The following is a 19,507-nucleotide window of genomic DNA, read 5'->3' as shown; positions in this document are numbered from 1 at the left end:
GAGAGAGAGAGAGAGAGAGAGAGAGAGAGAGAGAGAGAGAGAGAGAGTCTGTGTCTGTGTGTGTCTGTGTCTGTGTCTGTGTGTGTCTGTGTGTGTAAATCAGAGGTCAACTAAAGATGTCATTCCTTAGGTGCTATCTTTATCTACCTTGTTTTGTTTGAGACAGGCTCTTTCACTAGACCAGGAAGGCTCACCACAGGCTGGTCAGTAAGCTGCAGTGGTTCTCTTTCTCTCCTCCTCAGCACTGGAGTTAGAAGCATGCACCATCACGTCTGGCTTTATATGTGGGTGCTGGGGATTGAACCCAGACCCTCATGCTTGCAAAGCAAGCACTTTGCTGACTGAGCCACCTCTGGCTCAGGTCTAATGAACTGTATTCTGCTTCTCTTCACTTGACCTCACTTGAAGTCATATACAGATGGGCAGCCATGGAAATGAAGAAAAGGGAACCTCCTGAACATCCTCACTTGGTGGAAAGACAAGTGGTCCAGAAATTGAAGGGGAGAAACTCAAGGACGATAGATTTGGGCATGAGAGATTTGATTGACCTGTCTATCCAACCACAGGCATGGCTATCTCTATTGTCAGTAAGTGGGAGAGGCAGAGAAGATGTCATCTTATGGAATAAATCAATATTAGAGCCTCACCACCTATGCAGTCCTGGTCTTGAGCTACAGGTCACTTCCTGCCTTAGAGTTATCTTAGATCAGCCTTGCAAACAGCATTAGATCCTTCTCACAAAAGAAGGGAAATGGACCAGATCCAGACCATGGCTCACCTGTCTAACTCGCCATGTTCTGATTCTGAGGAGTTAATGCTGGAGTCCGAAGGCCTGGAAACAAGGAAATCAGCCAGAGAGACAGCACTGCAGAGAGGTCCTAGGAGTCAGGGAAGTCTATTGTTGTAGTAATTATTTAAAATCGGCCTCTGATTTATCCAACTATCTAAGCTCTAGGGGCTCTGCCTAGCTCAGCCACCATGTTTCTCGGCCGGAGGCCACATGCTCGCAGCAGCTAGAACCAACCAGCCAGAAACATCAGCCCTGCCACCCATAAGAACGCCAGTGTGAGAGATGGCTCTGCCAATCTTCCACACTGTCTCCGCAAGGCAGGGCGTTGCCCAGACCATTCCGCCATCCATGCAGGCCCAGTAAGAGAATGAGACTCTAATTCTTACAGGTTAATCAAAGGCTTTATATGTTTTGTAATGATTAATAACAAGATGCCCATACAAGGAGAGTTGTATCCCAATTAGCTAACCTAATTGTAAGTTGTTCCCCATGACTGCTCTCCATACCTGTGTGGTTCTCCATCCTCCTACATCTCTGCCTCTCTCTAGCTCCTCCTCTTCCTTTTTCCTCTTCCTCTCCTAACTCCTCCCACCTTAGCTCCTCCTACAGTCTATAATTCAGAAATCAATGCCTTGTCTGCCTTCCAAGACCTCACTTGATCTAAGATAATGAAATCAGATAGAGAAAACCTAGGTATCATAACCCAATGAAGTATAGCCCCAATGCCTGGGCCCCTGTGCTCTGATCCTGTGCATGCCCCAACCGTACATAGACTAAGCCTGGCCTCTGTCACCCAGTTGATAGTTGATAAACCTTCTGTCATAACCAACCATTCTGGTTTCTTGAAGCAATTTGGGATGTGTCCTGAGTGTTAACTCTCAGAAGTTAACTGCCGTGTTTTGACACAGAGTTTCTGGCTGCTGTGGCAACTCACCCACTAAACTAGACCAGAGGCTGAGGAGCCCCAAAGGGTCTGCCTCTGTCTTCCCAGTTCTGGAACTACAAATGCACATCTCTACCTGTAGCTTTTCTCACGCTGGTGCAAGAATTCAAACTTAGCTCCGTGTACTTGTGAAGCCACCCTCTCAGTGCCAGGAGCAGCGCACTTGAATATGAAGTACCTCTCATAGGCTCCTGTATTTAAGCACTTGGTCCCCAGCCTCTGGCACTGTTTTAGGAGGCTGTCGGAACAGGTGGTTGGGGGTCAGGCTGAGAGACTCTGGATTCTGCTGTGGCCCTAGGAGTTCCTCTCTGCTTCTCACCTGCTGCCACTATGTGACCAATCACAAGATCCTGCAGGGAGCCAGGAGTCCACACCGCCATGTCTTTCTGCCATGACACTGTGAGTTAACATAAATTTGTCTTTCCCTAAGTGTTGCTTCTCAGTGACTTGGTCACAGCAATGACATAAGTAAGTAATACAGGGATAACTCAGCTGCCCCTCGAGGACACCAGAGCTCCCATGGCAAGTCCAGGAACTGGGGAGTCCAGAGTTTCTGCCAGCAACTAAAATCAACTGCCACCCTGAGACCACATCTCTTGGAGAGGGGACACTTCAGTCCAGTTAAGTCTAGAGGTGACAGAGCACAGCCCGAGCACCTCGCTGCAGCCTCTGAGGAGACCTAGAGCCAGACCCACCTGTCCCCTGACCACAAAAGCTGTGGTATAATAAATGCTGGCTTTTGTCTTGTGCTGCTAAGTTTGGAAACAATCTATTCTACAGCAATAGATAATTAATCCATTGGGGAAATTACAGACATAGCTTTATTCATGCTGAATTGCTCTGGACACTTGGAGGCCGCCTAGCCATTGCCCTCCAGGGAGACTGCATCCAAAGATTTGTCACTTTGAGGGACGGCAGCCACACTGATGATCTACCTGTCACTGCCTGAGAGTCAGGACTGAAGGGACTAGCTAGCTACAGCTTGGCAAGCATGACCTTGCCCCTCTCCCGATTCCCTCTGCCTCAATAAAAAGCATTAAATTATATCCCTAACGCTAGCCAACAAGGTCTATTTTCTTATTTGGCCCTTCCTCCTCCTGAGGCTGACTACCAAGGTCCAACTATCAAAGTATTGAAGCCCAGCAAATCAAAAGCCCAATTTGGTTCACCTAATTAACACATCCAATTAAAATTAAACACTCATCCTAGCACAGGGTTTCCCCCTTTTACCTTTATAAACTGCCATTTTCCTATGAGCCATATCTGCCTCCTCTCTATCCAGAGACAGTCTTTTGTCCTCTGGGACAAATACCACTTTCCCCTCTCCCTTATTCCCTCTTATTCTTCCCTTCCCGGTATCCCCCCATCCTCTATCACCTGTGGTTGGCTCTTAGTCCCTCCCGTAAATTTCATTCACGGTGAGAACTTGGGGGTCCTGAGCTGATACAAGTCCTTACAAGGAAAAACCCAGTATGAGTAAACGATCTGGCTGAACAACGAGGAAAGGGTGGCAGGTTAACTCTTCCTTCTAACTACAAATGTTAGGGATAAATTTCCTCAGTCAGTTGGCCAAATAATGTCTCAGAAACCTGGGAGCAAACTAAGCTATTCTTGGGTCTTAGCCACATGTGAGCCCTTGGCAAATAGGGGTGATTAACCTTACCAAAAATTCTATCCGTGTCAAGCATCAAAAACTGTTAGCATTCAGAGCCACCCCTGCAGCCTCCGGAAACGATGCAATGAAAGACTGAAGAGCAACCTAGCTCCTGCACGCATGCTCTTCCAGCGCTCTGAAGCCGTATTTACAAATGCTCGCCCCAGCCCTCAGAAGCTTGTTGATGTGGCCCGAGAAGGTTTGATGACTTAATTAACTCACTGAAATCAATCTAATTTCCAAAGAGTCACCGGGCTGCTCAGAGGCACTGACGCAGCAGCAGCCGCGCAGATAACAGCAGTGGAGGTCTAGCCATGTTCATTGTGGTGCTGTCTGGACTTCAAAGTCACCCGAAGTTTTGGCTTCAGCCCCAAAAGTAATTTTCCTGAACACAGACCAAGGAGTTTTCCCCAAAAGACTGTACTTCAAGCAGAAAGAAATAAAGTCTTCATCCCAAAAGACTCTCACAAGTCCGTGACAAGTATTTACCAAGAACCCAGAGAGGCAGCGTGCTCGGGAGAGAGGAGAGTCCTGCAAGGAGCCTGCGGATTATGACTGCACAGTGACCTTGCCAAACTTTTCCTCCAGATTATAGCAGGTTGAATTTTATAAATAAATAAGTAAATCGGGGTGCTGAAGATGTCGCCTGGGCTATAAAGTACACATCAACCATATAGAACATAACTGATTGTAATGCTACGTACCTATAATTCTAGCACACGAAGATCAGAAATTCAAGGTCAGCCTCAACTTCACAGGGGTTTGGAAACCAGTCTTAGCTAGAGACTCTGTCTCAAAAAAAAAAAAGCAAACTATAAAAACTGAGTCTAAATAAGTTTTCTCTAACATTCCTTTTTAGTGGCATGGCTGGGACCAGGTAGTGCACAGTGACAGCTCAAGTCCCTGAAAAGCACCTACAGCTGCCAGAGATCAGACGTCCTCTTTGGCTGGTTAACTGCAAGTTAATTGGATCATCTGACCCTAATGACACAATTTTTGAGAGTGAGTACTCCCAAAGCCCGAAGGTGCAGGGCCATAACAAGCTGCCTAAAACTGGGGGCATGCGTCCTTGAATCCAGCCAACAGTGCTTCTGTGGCAAGCAGAGGCTGGGCCAACAGAGTGAGGTGTCCTATACACTATATTGTTGGCAAGCCATAGAGGTGTGGTTTCTGATTAAAGCTCAGCCCTCAGATACTGGATGCCCCATCTTTGTGACTTCAGTAAGCCAGGACAGAGTGAGAACCTAGTATAGAAGAATCCCATGCCTATGGGAAGGAACATATGGAAATGGCTCCTTCGTTCCCAAGAGTTGCTGGCTTTGAAGTTAGGCAGAAAGAAGCACTACAAAGTGAGCCACGGACTCACCCAAAGTCCTTCTCGGCATAGAAATGCAGAAATTTACCTTCCGGCAAAGCTAAAGCTAGAATTTTAATCACATTTATAGACTGACAATTGTTCCCTACAGCTCGGTTTCTGGTTGATTTATTCACACTATTGAAATACTTCCTGATGGCACTTAAATTTAAGACCTGACAGTGAGCAGTAACAGTGACTCACCCAGGTGCGTCTTCTAGAAAGACACAATGCGCAGAACCAAATGCACGGCCGCTGTCCTACAGCCAGCCAGCAACTCCGGGAAGATGTGAGGGCTGATAGTGAAGTGAGAGCTGGGAAACGTAGTTAGGAAACACTTATGCATAATTCACCATCATGGAGGCATGACGTCAAGTTTGTAAACTGTGGAAATAGATGGAAAACAGGACGGATAATGGAGGGGAAGGTCACTTTAGGTGTGTGGGGAATAGACAGCAGGGTCCCGGGAGGACAAACGGACACAGAAAAGGAGAGTTAAGACCAACACAGACAAATACGATGTAGTTTCATGTTGCCAAGGGCAACACTGAGTGAGACTCAGTAGCTTGGGGGCTCATGGTGATCTGTATGCCACCTTCAAAGACCCCTGTGCTCCTTCCCCTGGTTGAATGGATGACATCATTTGACAAGTCATCTTCAATCATGTCAGGAGGGTTAGGGAGAGGGAGAGACAGCAGCAGGAGTCAGAAAGCGACTCAAAGGCAGCAGTCCTTGGAATGCCGGCCCAGTTCCACTCCACCTCATCAGAAGACTTTATTATTCTCGTTTATTCTCATTGCTATTTGGCTGTTTTATTAAAGACAAGTACGTAACAAGATCTGGAGGCCACGCAGGACCACTCACGTAAGCTCAGTATCTAAACCAAAAGTAAACATCCTTTCTGATGTGATTAAAGAGAAAAGTAGATGTGAAAGTTTTAAGATCAAGAAAGCAGGTCGGAAAGTCTTGTTGAATCATTCTCCCCTTTAAAAAGCTTTTTAGGGCCAGCGAGACGGCTTAGAGGTCAAGGGTACTTGTCACCAGGTCTGACTGCTTGCTGTCAGTCCCTGAGGATTACGTGGTAGAAAGAGAGAACCGACTCCCAGAAACTGGTCCCTGACCTCCACACACGATAGCAGCATTTATGTACACACCTTTACATATATGTTTATATATGATATATGTATACATTTATACAAAACTTTGCTTTTTGTTAGGGTGAAATTCATATACTGTAAAAGACACCATCTCGTAATAGATTGTCCAGTGCTATTTTATATATTCACAATTTTGTAGAGCCATTTCTTATATTTCCAGAAGATATCCAAGATCATGAAATAAAGCCCATACCTGTTAAGTAGCTATTCTTCTTCCCACACCTCCAGTCTTGGCAACTGCACCCTACATTCTGTCCTAGTATATTTTTCTATGTCAGATAATGGCTGTGGATGAACCATAAAATAGATGACCTTTTGTGCCTACCTCCTCTGACTTAGCTAATGTTTTCCCAGTTATCTATATTATGACACATATCAGTCCTTCACTCCTTTCTATAGCAGAGTAATATTCCATTGTGTGTGTATTCTGTGATTCATTTATTCATTCCTCTGTTGACACACACTTTGCGCTCAGACTTTTGGCTCATTGTACTGTCTTTTCCTTTTATATTATTTTCCTCCAATATACAAACATACTCCAAACATAGCATTCTTTATCATATGTCTTTCCCTTTGAAAGTGAAAGACAAATATAATGGTAGTTTATTTGAATGGGGTTCTATGAGAGCTAAAAAACAACTGGCTACATAAAACTATTATTTAAAACAAAAGCAAAGCCAACAAAAGAAAACAGACAAATAAAACCTAGCCTCTAAATCAGCTCGTGAAAAGTATGTGACCTCTGTGAGTGTAACTTGCTTTCCTGTTAATTGGTATTGAGACATGAGAAAAACATACAAACAAGACGGCAAATGCCGCTTCTCTTTCTACTAACATGTATTATTAAATTCAGTCTTGGTCTCCAAATTTCAAAATACTGCCTTAGTGAAAAGGGTCAGGAGGTCCTGCCCACCTAAGCGATTACATGTGGAAAAAGTAGAAAAGGCTTAAGTACAGGTGCAGCCCACTCTCACACTGACGCTTTTAACTCCTGAAGCTCCTGAGAGACCAGGGAGGAAGCTGACGTTGCAGATGACAGAGTCTAAACAGATGCATCCATTGGATGTCATAAAATCCAAGATACAAGCTATAATCAAAACAGACGTAAGAATCAGATGTGAAAGTTCATCTAATGCCCTCCTCCAGCTCCTAAGTAATATTTTACTTCTTTGATACCGGAATGGACAGTACGTATACAATTTTATTAAATTTTATTAAAAATTACCTCTGGCCCACATCCAGAGAAGAAACCCAAATTCTCTTCTATGATCATAAAAGAAGAGAAGAGAAGAGAAGAGAAGAGAAGAGAAGAGAAGAGAAGAGAAGAGAAGAGAAGAGAAGAGAAGAGAAGAGAAGAATGGACTGCATTAATTTTTGCTGCTTTGTTGGGAACACTGTATCTGCCCAGCATGATACCAGCATCCTATGAATTCAGCTTGGAAGGTCCAGAAAGAAGGTGAAAGAGCAAGCGGGGGCACACTGTTTAGTGACTGAGCAGAGACAAGAGCAGTTCTCTCTCTCTCTTTTTTTTTTATTTGAAATTCTTAAAATATTAAACAAAAAAAAAATCATGTCATTGTGCACGTGCGGGCTCAAAGGACAACCTTGGGTATTGTCCTTGTCTTCCCACCTGTGTCAGGGTCTTTGTTTTTTCATTGTATTTGCCATGCTAGCTAGCCCAAGAGTGGCCAGGGATTTCCCTCTCTGTTTCCCATCCTGGCATACGATTACTGTAATCACAGACGCATGTGCTACCCAAGTTTAACATGTGTTCTGGAGATCTGAAAACTCAGGCCCTCTCTCTTGCAAGGCAACTGTTTTACCCTCAGAGCTATCTCCCCAGTCAAGCTATTGGTTAAGTTCAAGACCAGGGATGGTATTTAAAAGCCATTATGGACAGTGAGTTTTGGAATGGAAGTTCTCCAGATGTGAACCCTGGGCCAACTGTAACCACAGGCACGGTGTTCCAAATGAAGGTGAAAGTGGCCAGTCATTCCCCAGTCTACTGTGAGGGCATTCAGACCATCATATCAGAATATAGACCACTGGGACCTTAAGCAACAGAGGTGGTTTCTCAAAGTTCTGGATACTGATGTGCAAGATCACAGTGCTTTCAGTGGTCACACCTTCTGGTGAGGCCTATCTTCCTGACTTTTAGAAGGCTGACCACAGTCAGGCTGTTTTCTCACCCAACACAACCGTTCTTCTGTGCTGTGGTGGGGGTGGGGGTGGGGGTTCCATCCACATCATCTGATTTCATCTTAACTAGCTCCCTCCCACTCTGCTCCCAAAACACAGCACACAGGGAGTTAGTGCTTCAGTGTGAATTTACATAACTCAGTCCCTAGCACCTACTAAATCAGAAGCATTGAGGAGGGCCCGGATTTAGTTGAGCCTTAGCAGGTCCTGTGGGTAATTGTGGTAAACACTCACATTTGAGAATCAGTGACCAGAAAACGAAGAGCGTGCTCGTTCAGATCGCTGCACTCTTCAAGATTTGTGTATTTGTTCACCTGAAGATGCTCCTTTCGCCAGGAGTACTTGAACTTTAAAAGGGGGCCCATAACATCTGCCAAAATGATCAACTGTGTTGGCCTCTTTGCTAGCAAGGGTGAGTGTTTTCATTAAGGACCCTTTGGAAGTACCAAAGTAATCACACATAGTGAGAGGGCACTGAGCCAAATGGTTTAATGGAGCTCAAAAGGGCTTTCCTAGTGGGACAGCTGCCATTAGAGGGGTGACCTGCAGCGTCTGCATAGTAAACACGGTCATTTTGTCCCCGACCCAGCACTGGTGGGAGACTTAAGTTTGCAGGAAAAAAAAAATCCAATATCGGAGAAAGGGGTCTGTTGCTCTGAAACAGTGGTGGTTTCTTTGGAAGCAATTTGCCTGTAAAGACATTGATTTCCACCTACAGAAGCAAAGATGCAGCCCCTCCAAACACAAGACAAAGCAAAGGGCAAAAACAAGAAGGTAAATGAGAAATGGTTCTAGAAAGTGAGCAAGTGATCGTGGCTCTGCAAGTCTGTCCAGCCTCCCCTGCCGGCTTGACTCTCTGAGGCGGTCACATAGCCTGGCGCTGATCCTGAGTGAGAAACAGTCGACTGAAGGGAAAATGGGAGCCAAACAAGGATTCCGGTTAGCCCACGCCAGTGCAAGGAGGAGAAGGAGAAGCTGAGGTACAACACAACATGGATTTTTGAGATGTGGGTTTTTTTTTTCCCACTGAACAATAAAGACAAGAAGTTTTTCAATTGTGAATAGAAATTTTGTCAAGTGTTATTTTAGCTTCTATGTAAATGATCATACTTTTTTTCTTCTTAAACTAACAGTTAAATGTAGCTGTCACCCTGAAGCAAAGTTTCCTTTTTGGACAGGGATCATACAGAAATCTGCAACTGGTCAAAATGCAGTTGACAGACCATGAGTGGGGAGGGTGGGGATTGAACCCCTGTTGATTTACAAAACAAACCCTACACTTAGTGATCAGGGTAGATCATGGAAGAGAGGGCAGAAAGATTTTAAAAGCCAGGGAACTTGGAAGTCTACTGTGAGGTTGTCTTTACAAATAACAGGGAAGTTAAATGCTTAAAGAAGCCTCGAGCAATGACACCACCAGTTGACATGCCTATGGGATGGTGGAACATTCTGGAGGCCCCAACCCTAGATGAACTACAGACAATTATCATCCTGATCAAAACGCTTCTCTCATCCATGAGTTATTTGTAAGTGTTGAAGTTAAACATGTCAGGATTTCCTAGTGGCCTTCGGCCTCTAGCTTAATTCCGCTTAAAGAACTACCCCCAGTGATTTTATCTTCTGGTAGTTCTAGAGCTTGCTTATCGACCAATTGAGAGTTAGCTTTTATAAACACTCGGTGTGCATTTTAAAAGAACTGCTCTCTCTGCTGTTAGAAGCAGCCTCCTCTGCATGCCAACTCTATAAGTGCAGTACTGGTATGCTTCAAACTTCCTCTGTAGTTACTGGGATTTTATTTCTTTAAAACCTATTATTAGAGTTTTTCTGTCTATGTTTTATTTTTATTTATTATTGTTTTGAGGTTATATTTTATTTATGTTTTCCCTTCCCCACTCCATACCTTCCATATGCCGCTCATTACTCTCCATCAAATTCATGGCCTCTTTTTTATTGTTACTGCATGCATGTATGTATTTATACATATATATTTCCCCAACGTAACCTGTCAAATCATATGTTACTTGTATGTATGCTTTCAGGGCTCTTTAGCACTAGACAACCAATTGGCAAGCTCTCCCAGGCCAAAGCCCCAGCTTCTTCCTCTTCCTACTTCTCCCAGTTTCAGGGAACTCTCTGTATAGGGTTGAAGCCTCACGGCCTTTTCCTTGTGCAGTGTGGCATGTTTGCTGATGTCCTCCTTGTTCAGCTCACATTTGGGCAGACATGTTTGTGAGACTTTACAGGTGTAGCTTCTGGTGTTACTAAGAGACAGACAGTCTCCCAAAGTCTCTGACCCCTGTCTTTCTTACAATCCCTACCACCAACACTTCCATATCGTTCCCTGGGTGCTCTGTGTGTGACAGTGTTTTGTAGATGTATTCATTGGGACTGGGTTCTACAACTCTGCATTTTGGTTGGTTATATTGGTCTCCCTTTGTTGCAAAGAGCAGTTTCAAGGGGCAAACACCACCCTCATCTGTGGGTATAAGGGCAACACATGTTTATACATTGTTGTTAGGGATTATTTTGGTTTGACTGTTTGCTTTGTTTTGGTTTTGAGACAGTCTCATATAGCTGGGGCTGCCCTTCAACTCACTAAGTAGCCAAAGAAGACCTTGAATTTCTGTTCCCCCGCCCCCACCTCCCAAGTACTGAGATTACAGATGTGTACCTCCACCTGGTTTCTGTGATACATGGATAGGTACACAAATTTAGAGCTATCATTTCATGGAAGTGAGTCAGTTCTTGCCCATGTGCTTCTTTCTCTTTTTAATGACTGTTTTGCTTTAAGGTTTTACTCTGTATGATTTTCACATAGCTACCCCAGGTACTTTTGTTTAGTGTTTTCACAGTGTTTTTTTTTTTTTTTTTTTTTTGGTTTTTCGAGACAGGGTTTCTCTGTGTAGCCCTGGCTGTCCTGGAACTCACTCTGTAGACCAGGCTGGCCTCGAACTTAGAAATCTGCCTGCCTCTGCCTCCCAAGTGCTGGGATTAAAGGCGTGCGCCACCACCGCCCGGCTTTCACAGTGTTTTTAACATTCTGTTTACTCTCAGAGAATTTCATACATGTACACAATGTATTTTGATCACATTTACCCTCTACTCTACCTGCCTTCAGTCAGCTTCCCCCCACATCCTACTTTCAAAACTTTCTTCATAATTCACTGAGTCCTATTTCACATGTGCACAGTAGGGCCACCTACTGAAGTACAGACAAACAGCAAGGCCATACTCCCAAAGAAAACTGATTTCCCCACCCTCCCACAACAACCATAACTGACAGTTCTCAGCTAGGAGTGAGGGTCTCATGTATCCCCTGCCAGCCACTGAACAGTGTTTTTGCACTTGCATTCTCCTATATCCCTTAAAAATAATCTGTAATTGGAGAAATGCAAATTAAAAATATCCTGAGATTGTATCTAACACCAATAAAACAAATGACAGTGCATGCTGGCAAGGAAGTGGGAAACGGGAACATTCATTCATTGTTGGTGGGAGTGCAGACTTGTACAGCCACTGTGGAAACCAGTGTGGCAGTTCCTCAGGAGGCTTGGAACAGATGTACCTCAAGATTCAACTACACCACTCTTCAGCACATACCCAAAGGACTCCACAGTCTACTACAGAGACATGTACTCAACCATTTTCATTCCTGTTCTACTCATAATTGCCAGAAATTGGAAACAGGCTAGATATCGGTCAGTGGGTGAATGAACAAAGAAAAAGTGCTACATTTATACAATGGGATATTACTTAGCTGTTAAAAAAAATGAAATCATGAAACTCACAGATAAATGGATGGAACTAGAAAAACTCATTCTGAGTGAGATAACCCAGATCCAAAAAGACGAATAAGGTACATATTCACTTACATATGGATGTTACCATTAAGTCTTCAATACACAGGCTATAATCCATTTCACCACCGAGGCCACTTACAGTGTAAGATACTGGAGGGAAGAGAGGATCTCCCCAGGAAGAAGATATAGAGTAGATAGCTATGGATTGGGGAGGGGTTGAAATAGGAGGATCAAATAGGAGAGAGGCAGGAAGAGGTAGGTGAAGGAAGGAATACAAGAGACAGCTAAAACTAAGGGCCATTTGAGGGGTCTAGTAGTTACATATATGAAAGAAATCTAAACAGAAACAGCAAATAATGGGAGGCAAAGCCCCAACTAAACATCTCTCAGCACCAAATAAAACCTCCAGTGCTGATATTGAGTTATATCTAATTGAGTTTTTGGCCAAAGGGGCCCCAATGGAAACCCCCAAACAAGCCAGATTATTGTCAAGGCTATTGTTTTGTCTCTAGAAACTTATTTTAAACTCCACTGTTGAAGACAACACCTAAGTAACTCATTGAACACAGAGAAGTCAAGTTGGTGCCTACCTAAAACCTTCACCTCTACTGACTACTGTTAGTGGAACAGGAAGGTACTCTGCATGCTACCAAAGGAGAAAGATAAACACCAGTTCAGCTCCAAATACTTCAGTCTACGATTGTAACCTGCCTGCAATATGCACAAATGTAATAGGGTGAAAAGCTTGTGGGAGTTACCAACCAAGACCAGATTGATTTAAGGCCTCTACCTGAGATGGAGCCCATTTCTGACACTGCAGGACCGTGACGCTAGATGGCTCAGGAATCCGGGAGAAAACTAAAAACTACTGTTCTGCTAAAGGAACATATCAATGAAATGACTCCTGACAGTGCTATTCTTGGCCATCATCAGAGAAACTTTTTCCTACAGTAGATGGGAACAAATACAGAGACACACAGCTAGACAGTGCGCAGAGAGTGAACAACCTTGACACACTCAGTCCTAAATGGATGTCTTCCACCAGGGCTCAGGGGACTCTGTAGAAAAGGGGCCAAAGGATTGTAAGAGCCAGTGGAGACAGAAGACACAAAGGAGACGAGCCCTTCAAGACGCAACAGGACTGACACAATATGAACTCTCCAGAGACTGGCAACATGCACAGGGCCTGCTTGCTTCAAGACCTCACAATCTCTACACATGTACAGTTATGGGTCTCTGTATTTTTTTCCAATTACAAGGACAAATGGGGTCTCAGAGCTGAGAGGTGAGAAGACACAAAGCCCTACCTATAACTCAGAAGGTATCTCCAATTGATAACCATCTGCAAAAAAGTCTCACTTAAGGGCAGGCCCATGCCCAGCAGGAGACAGCCAAGGAAAAACAAGTGTGATGGTATTTTGGGAGGGCTTTTGTGTCTCGTAACACTTTGTCTGGGCATTTTGGGGTTTTTCGTTGGTGGTGGTGGTTTTGCTTGTTTTGTTTTACTTTATAGGACTTTTGCTTATATGTTATCTGATGGCGTGTTTGTATTGCTTTTCCTTTGTCTATTTAGTTTTCTTCCCGATTACTGTTTGTTTTCTATGGGAGAAAGAAAATATATGGATGTGGGTGGGTATGGAGGTGGGAGCATCTGGGAGAAGTTGAGAGAAGGGAATCCTGGTCACCATACGATATATACATATACATGTACATGTACATATTCACACACATATACTATACATATACATCATATACATCATCATATACATCATATACATACACATACACATACACATATACTATACATACACATACACACACACACACACACACACACACACACATATATATTCCTCCCTTCTCATTAAGGTTTCCTGTATCCCAGGTTACCCTCTAAATTCTCTATGTAGTCTAGGCTGGCCTTGAACTCCAGATTCACATTGTTTACCTCTCAAGTGCTAGAATTAGAAAGGTATACCACCATCCTGGCTGTTTCTGGTTTGGGATTTTTTTTTGTTGTTGTTGTTTTTGGGGTTTTTTTTTTTTTTGCTTTTTTTTCATGTTGAAGAAAGAATATGTCATGTTAATATTAATATAATATAAAATAAAACATTACAACAGTCTTTAAAATTCCAAACACTTTATAGGTTCAATCTCTCTAAAGTATCCATAGTTGGGGCTGGCGAGATGGCTCTACCCCACACCCACACTATGACTCACAACCATCTCTAACCCCAGCCCCATGGGATCTGGCACCCTCTACTGGCCTCTACATTTAGTCAAAATAGCCATGAAAATAAAATCCAAATAAATAAATATCAAAAATCCCTTTTAAAGTTCAAGCCTCTTGAAAATATCCAAATTCCATCTAGAACCCCAAAGTCTCTTTGTTCAGAATCTCTTGCTGTGAAGGTTCTTATAAAATGAAAAATAAGTTACACACATCCTACCCCATGAAGAAAGAATGAAGACTGGGAAGGTTCCTATAAAATGAGAAATAAGTTACACACATTCTACCCCATGAGGAAAGAATGAGGACACAGTGACAGGCCGACCAAAGCAAAACTGAAATTCAAAGGTACGACAAAGGTCAATGCTTGACATCGGAGACTCGTTCATGTGCCTCTGGGCTCCGAAGGGCCTAGGTTACTGCTCTGCCCTCTGCAGCCCATCAGCTTGCCTCCTAGGCTCAGGTCATTCTTTGTTACCCTCCTTAGTTGGCCTATTGCTGAAGACACCTCATACGTGAGTAACACGACCTGTGGAAAGCAAGCCGCTATCTACCTGAACGCTCCATCCCTACCGACCAGTCTTCACAGTGCTAGAAGGTTCTATGAATGCTATGGGGCGTGGGGTGGACCTGTAGTTGACAGAGAAACGTGATAGGGAGATAGAAGAGTAATTAGTGGGCAAAGAAGGATATGATCGTAATGCATTAATGTATGTAACAATAAATACGGCTATAATTCATTAATTAATTTTTAAAACAATGCCATCACTCACTAAGCTGCTTTTAGAGCATCTTAATCCGTTAAGGCAAATAAAACCAAATTCAGCTTGGGTATCTGCTAAATCATAGCCCTTGTCCCCCATTATTTTGTATTGGGCAGAAGTCCCAGTCAGGGTGTTTGTATTCAGTGTCTGGTGAGACTCAACTCCTAGTTCCCGTGTCATACCATCACATGGTAAAGGCTGATGGAGCTCTCTGCAGTCTGTTTTACAAAGGCACTAAGTCCACTCATGAGCTAATCACCTCCCCAAACACTTCATGCCTAAACACCATCACATTGGAGAAGACGCGGTAACATGAATCTGGGGGACACAAATATTCAGTCCATGGTAGTGACCTACTAGTTGGTCATGGCCTTTAATCTGAAATCAAAACATAACACACACACACAAACACACACACACACACACACACACACAACTATCTGCCTCTATATATGATGCAGTTTTTAGGGTAGTAGGAACTAAATAGAATTTGTGTACTGGCCCAAGCCTCTAGGCTTTAGACATCATCTATAACATTGTTCCCTTGGGAAAATGTACTCTCATTTCAAACAACTGGATTAGAGTCCAGTTTGAAGAGCTCAATACATCTGTAAACTGGAGCCTGCCTGTTCTAAATCAGGAACATTTTTCTCTTAGGAGTTCAGTTACACCATTACAGAAAAGCTGAGCTAGCCTACATAAAAGTATTCCAGCACACGCAACTGCCTGGGAATAGAACTGTCTAGGAAGCAGTTATCCCTAACGCCTGTACAGCTTTCCCTCCCACCTACCCCCCACACACAGAGACTTACTTTTAACTTCTGAAGATAGTACTGAAGTAACTGACTTCCCCATAACTCATGGATTGGAAGCTACTGGAGAATGTTTACTACAAAATATAAATTGGCAGCGCCCTGAAGGGTTTTCTCAAATGTACTTGCCCTCACCCTGAAGCTGCTGCATGTAGCAACAAGACCTTTCCTAACCCACCTAGGCATGCTGTAATGAAGGTGTCAGGTAGCTGGGAGACTTCTGCCATGTTGTAATGAAGGTGTCAGGTAGCTGGGAGACTTCTGCCATGCACCTGGATTTCACCACAGAGGGCTTCAGAAACTTCCAGAATATCTTATGGAATGGCAGAAGATGGCCTCCTTTTCCAACTTTTATAATTCTATTTTATTACAGTTTGAATTGAAGTCTCACCTAATGGGCTCTAAACCATTATTGTACCAGGAGCCAACCTGAGGCCTCTTTAGAGACATACATTAATCATTCTATGCAGTAATCTCAAGAAACATTGGGATTAGGAAGTTTGCAAAATTAATTCTATCAGAATTTGCCAAGGATTAGCCTTGGCCTGAAGAGAGGGATCCCAAGGAAGGGGTGTTTGGAAGCATTGAAAGAAAGAATCGTGGGTACAAGCTGACAGCCTTGTGTTCTGCTGGAGACGTCTCCTTAGACAGCTCTCTAATCGCTAGAAAAAATTCTAAAAGCTCTCTGGATAGCGCATGAGTTTTCCAACCAAAGTCAGAAAAGCTGCTAAAAAAAAAAAAAAAAAAAAATCTTGGATTTTCCAACCAAAGTCAGAAACCTGCTGCAAAAATTCTAAAAGAGCTGTGCTTGTTCTCCAGTCAGTTCTCTCTGGGTAGCTGTCTCTTAAAGACCAAGACCCAGTCTTTTATACACATATCAATTCAGTCATTTACTCCAGGTTCCCTTTTGATTATCCCACGAGTCAGCATTTTATGACCTTAGCCCCTTGATTCTTAGAAGACAACAGGTAATTAAAAAAAAAAAAAACATGGCAAATGAATTTAGAGGTCTACCTGCCTTTGTAAGCAGTAACAATAAACTTAGCTAGGTGGGATATCGCTCTACGGTCACCATTCCCCCTTATCTCCTCCCTTCATATCTTTCTGACACGCTGGCTCCTGGTGCGGCTGCCCCTGTTCTTTCAGGTGTGTGAAGCCCCTCATATACTTTATATTGCATCCTGATATTTTGCATAGTTGAAAAATCCTGTTTATATATTTTTGAACTTCTTTTTCAAGTTCTTTCCCACAGGGCTGTCCTGAAGGTCATAGCATTTATCATTTTGCTAAGGACATTAGACACACCCTTGACTCCTGAACCCTTGCTGTTTCTAATTATCATGGAGTCATTAACCTTGGCAGAGAGGACATTCCCAGATAACTTTGGCAGAAAGAATATTTTCTGAAGGAGGAATATAAAGTAAATTATGTGCATTATTATACAAACAATCCTCACGCCTAGCAACCATCAACACTCGTGGAGGCCCATGCCCTGCTGACTCTTCTCCAGGGGCAGGAACTGTGTCACTCTGTCTGCTAGTATTCTGTCTAAACTCCACCTCCACAGTTACCTGGCAGCAGCCAGGTAGGCCTGTCCACTATAAAAGGGGCTGCTTGTCCCCTCCTCACTCTCTTGCTTCTCTCTCTTGCCCTCTTACTCTTGATCCCTGCCTGCAGGTTGCCCTCTCCCCTCCCCCTTTCCTTCCCCCTCTCTCATAGCCTGCCTCTATGCCTCTACTTCTCTCCTCTCTCTCCTCTCACTCTCTTCCCTCCACCCTAAATAAACTTCCCCTCGTGGAACCATCAAGTCTGCCGTTATCTGTCCAAGCTGTGCGTGAAAATCTTTTCACTGTCCCTTGCATGGCCATTCAGGATTTGGCAAGAATTCTCAAAAGAAGAAACACAAATGGCTGAGAAACTCTTAAGGGACTGTTCAACAGCTTTAATCATCAATGAAATGCAAACTAAAACTACTTTGAGATTTCATCTTATATCTGTAAAATTATCAAGATCGATGAACAAATGGCAGCTCCTACTGGTAAGGATTTGGGGTAAGGAGAACACTCGTGGACTGCAACTTGTACAATCCGTACAAACGTGTACAGCCATTACGGAAATCAGTGTGGCAGATGCCTGGGAAGCTGGGAATAGCTCTAAATCAAGATTTAGCCTTATCACCCTCAGAAACATACCCAAAGGACTCTAGATCCTACGACAGACACACATGCTCAGCCATGTTCATTGCTGCCCTATTCATAACAGCATCAAATAAAAATTGACAGCAGCAAACAGGAGGGGGAAAGGACCTCACTGGATACTACAGTGGAAAAAAATCAGCTCCGATGACTACAGTGTCACTGAGCTCCAGGATCAGAAAAGCAACAGTCAATGACCAACAAAAAGCACACTGAAGAAGTTGACTAGCTACAGTCTCCTCTGACTAACACAAGCATTCAACTTTGAATGCAGGGTCAAAGACAATTATCTTCACACACATTTAAAAACAAGTATTGGCATCCCAACTTTATAGATTCACTTGTGGAAGACCTCAACATAATAACGTGATATAATGTCATCAACTTGACCACAGGCTGTGTAGCACATCAACTAATTAATATCGGGGCTTGAAGAAGAGACTGCATGGGCCTGAAACCACAGCTCTGTAACAGAGTTGCTGGGGTTTGTCTAGGGCATTGCCGTGTTTGTTCCTTGGCATAAACAAAGAATATAGTATGACTGAGAAAGACAGAAGAACAAGTTGTAGGCCTGGACATTCACTAAACAGACTGATCTGAGTGTTTTCTGGGGGCCCTGGTTCCTCCCATTTCCCCTGTTGGACCTGTTCAGATACCTGCCCCTCGCCTTCCCACTGTTTCTCCTCACAATCTCTTTAGGGAACAAGAAGCAGTGATGTCAGCAAGCCTGCTTTTGCTTTCCTTGTCTACCTATGTCCCCCTCTAATTCTGCTTCAGCTGCATCTCTCAAAGATGATTCCACAACAGGAAGAATTGATATGTTTGGAAAGCATATTGGGAAGAAATACATTGCAGGTGCTGGGAACAGGAAATGCAAGGGACTGAGGCAGGTGTCGGCCACGTGTCCTTCAGTGCGAGAGTGACTGTGAGGCCACAATGACACAAGTACTGTTCCCTCCAGTGCGTTTACATCATTGACTGCAGATGCACTGAGACCATCAAAGAAAGAATGAGTCAGTAAACACCACTGATAAATCAAGAAGCCGAAGGGCAGCATTTCAGCAAGACAGTCAAGTTTGCCTAAGAACTGATAGTGAACTCCTGGAAGTTGAGCTGGAAGGAGATATGTCTACAGACCAACAGAATGAGACAAACATTATGTGTGTAATTTTCCTGTGGCAAAAGGAAAATGAAGTTAAAATTTCTTCAGGTGGGACAAATGTATAGTCTGCAATGACAGTGGTCATGAGGTACTCTGCATAATTTATATGCCCCCAGGAAATTCAATGACTTGTGCCTTGCCCCAGTCTTCACCTCTGAGGTTTTACACATCCCTGAAGAAGCACTTCTGTGCTTTGATTGTGTCTGCAGCAGGCAGGTTATGCAAAGTACATCATAGACGTCAGCTGCTACCTCTCCACAGTTGTCACATTCCCTACCTGAAACCGTGAGCACTTTCTGAAACAATGGCTTCTAATCCCACAGTATCTGACACAGACATTCAAACAGAAAAAGATAAAGAAGTGCCAATCAGGAACAAGAGAAAAAAGTGCTTTCAAATACTCCTGGGTTCCTAGTGTCCACATTGGACCACAAGAAAGAAGCCATT

This window comes from Grammomys surdaster, unplaced genomic scaffold (genome assembly GCF_004785775.1).
Source record: "Grammomys surdaster isolate TR1022 unplaced genomic scaffold, NIH_TR_1.0 257, whole genome shotgun sequence".
NCBI classification, from domain to species: Eukaryota; Metazoa; Chordata; class Mammalia; order Rodentia; family Muridae; genus Grammomys; species Grammomys surdaster.
The sequence above is the reverse complement of the archived record's forward strand: the minus strand, read 5'-3'. Positions refer to the sequence as shown.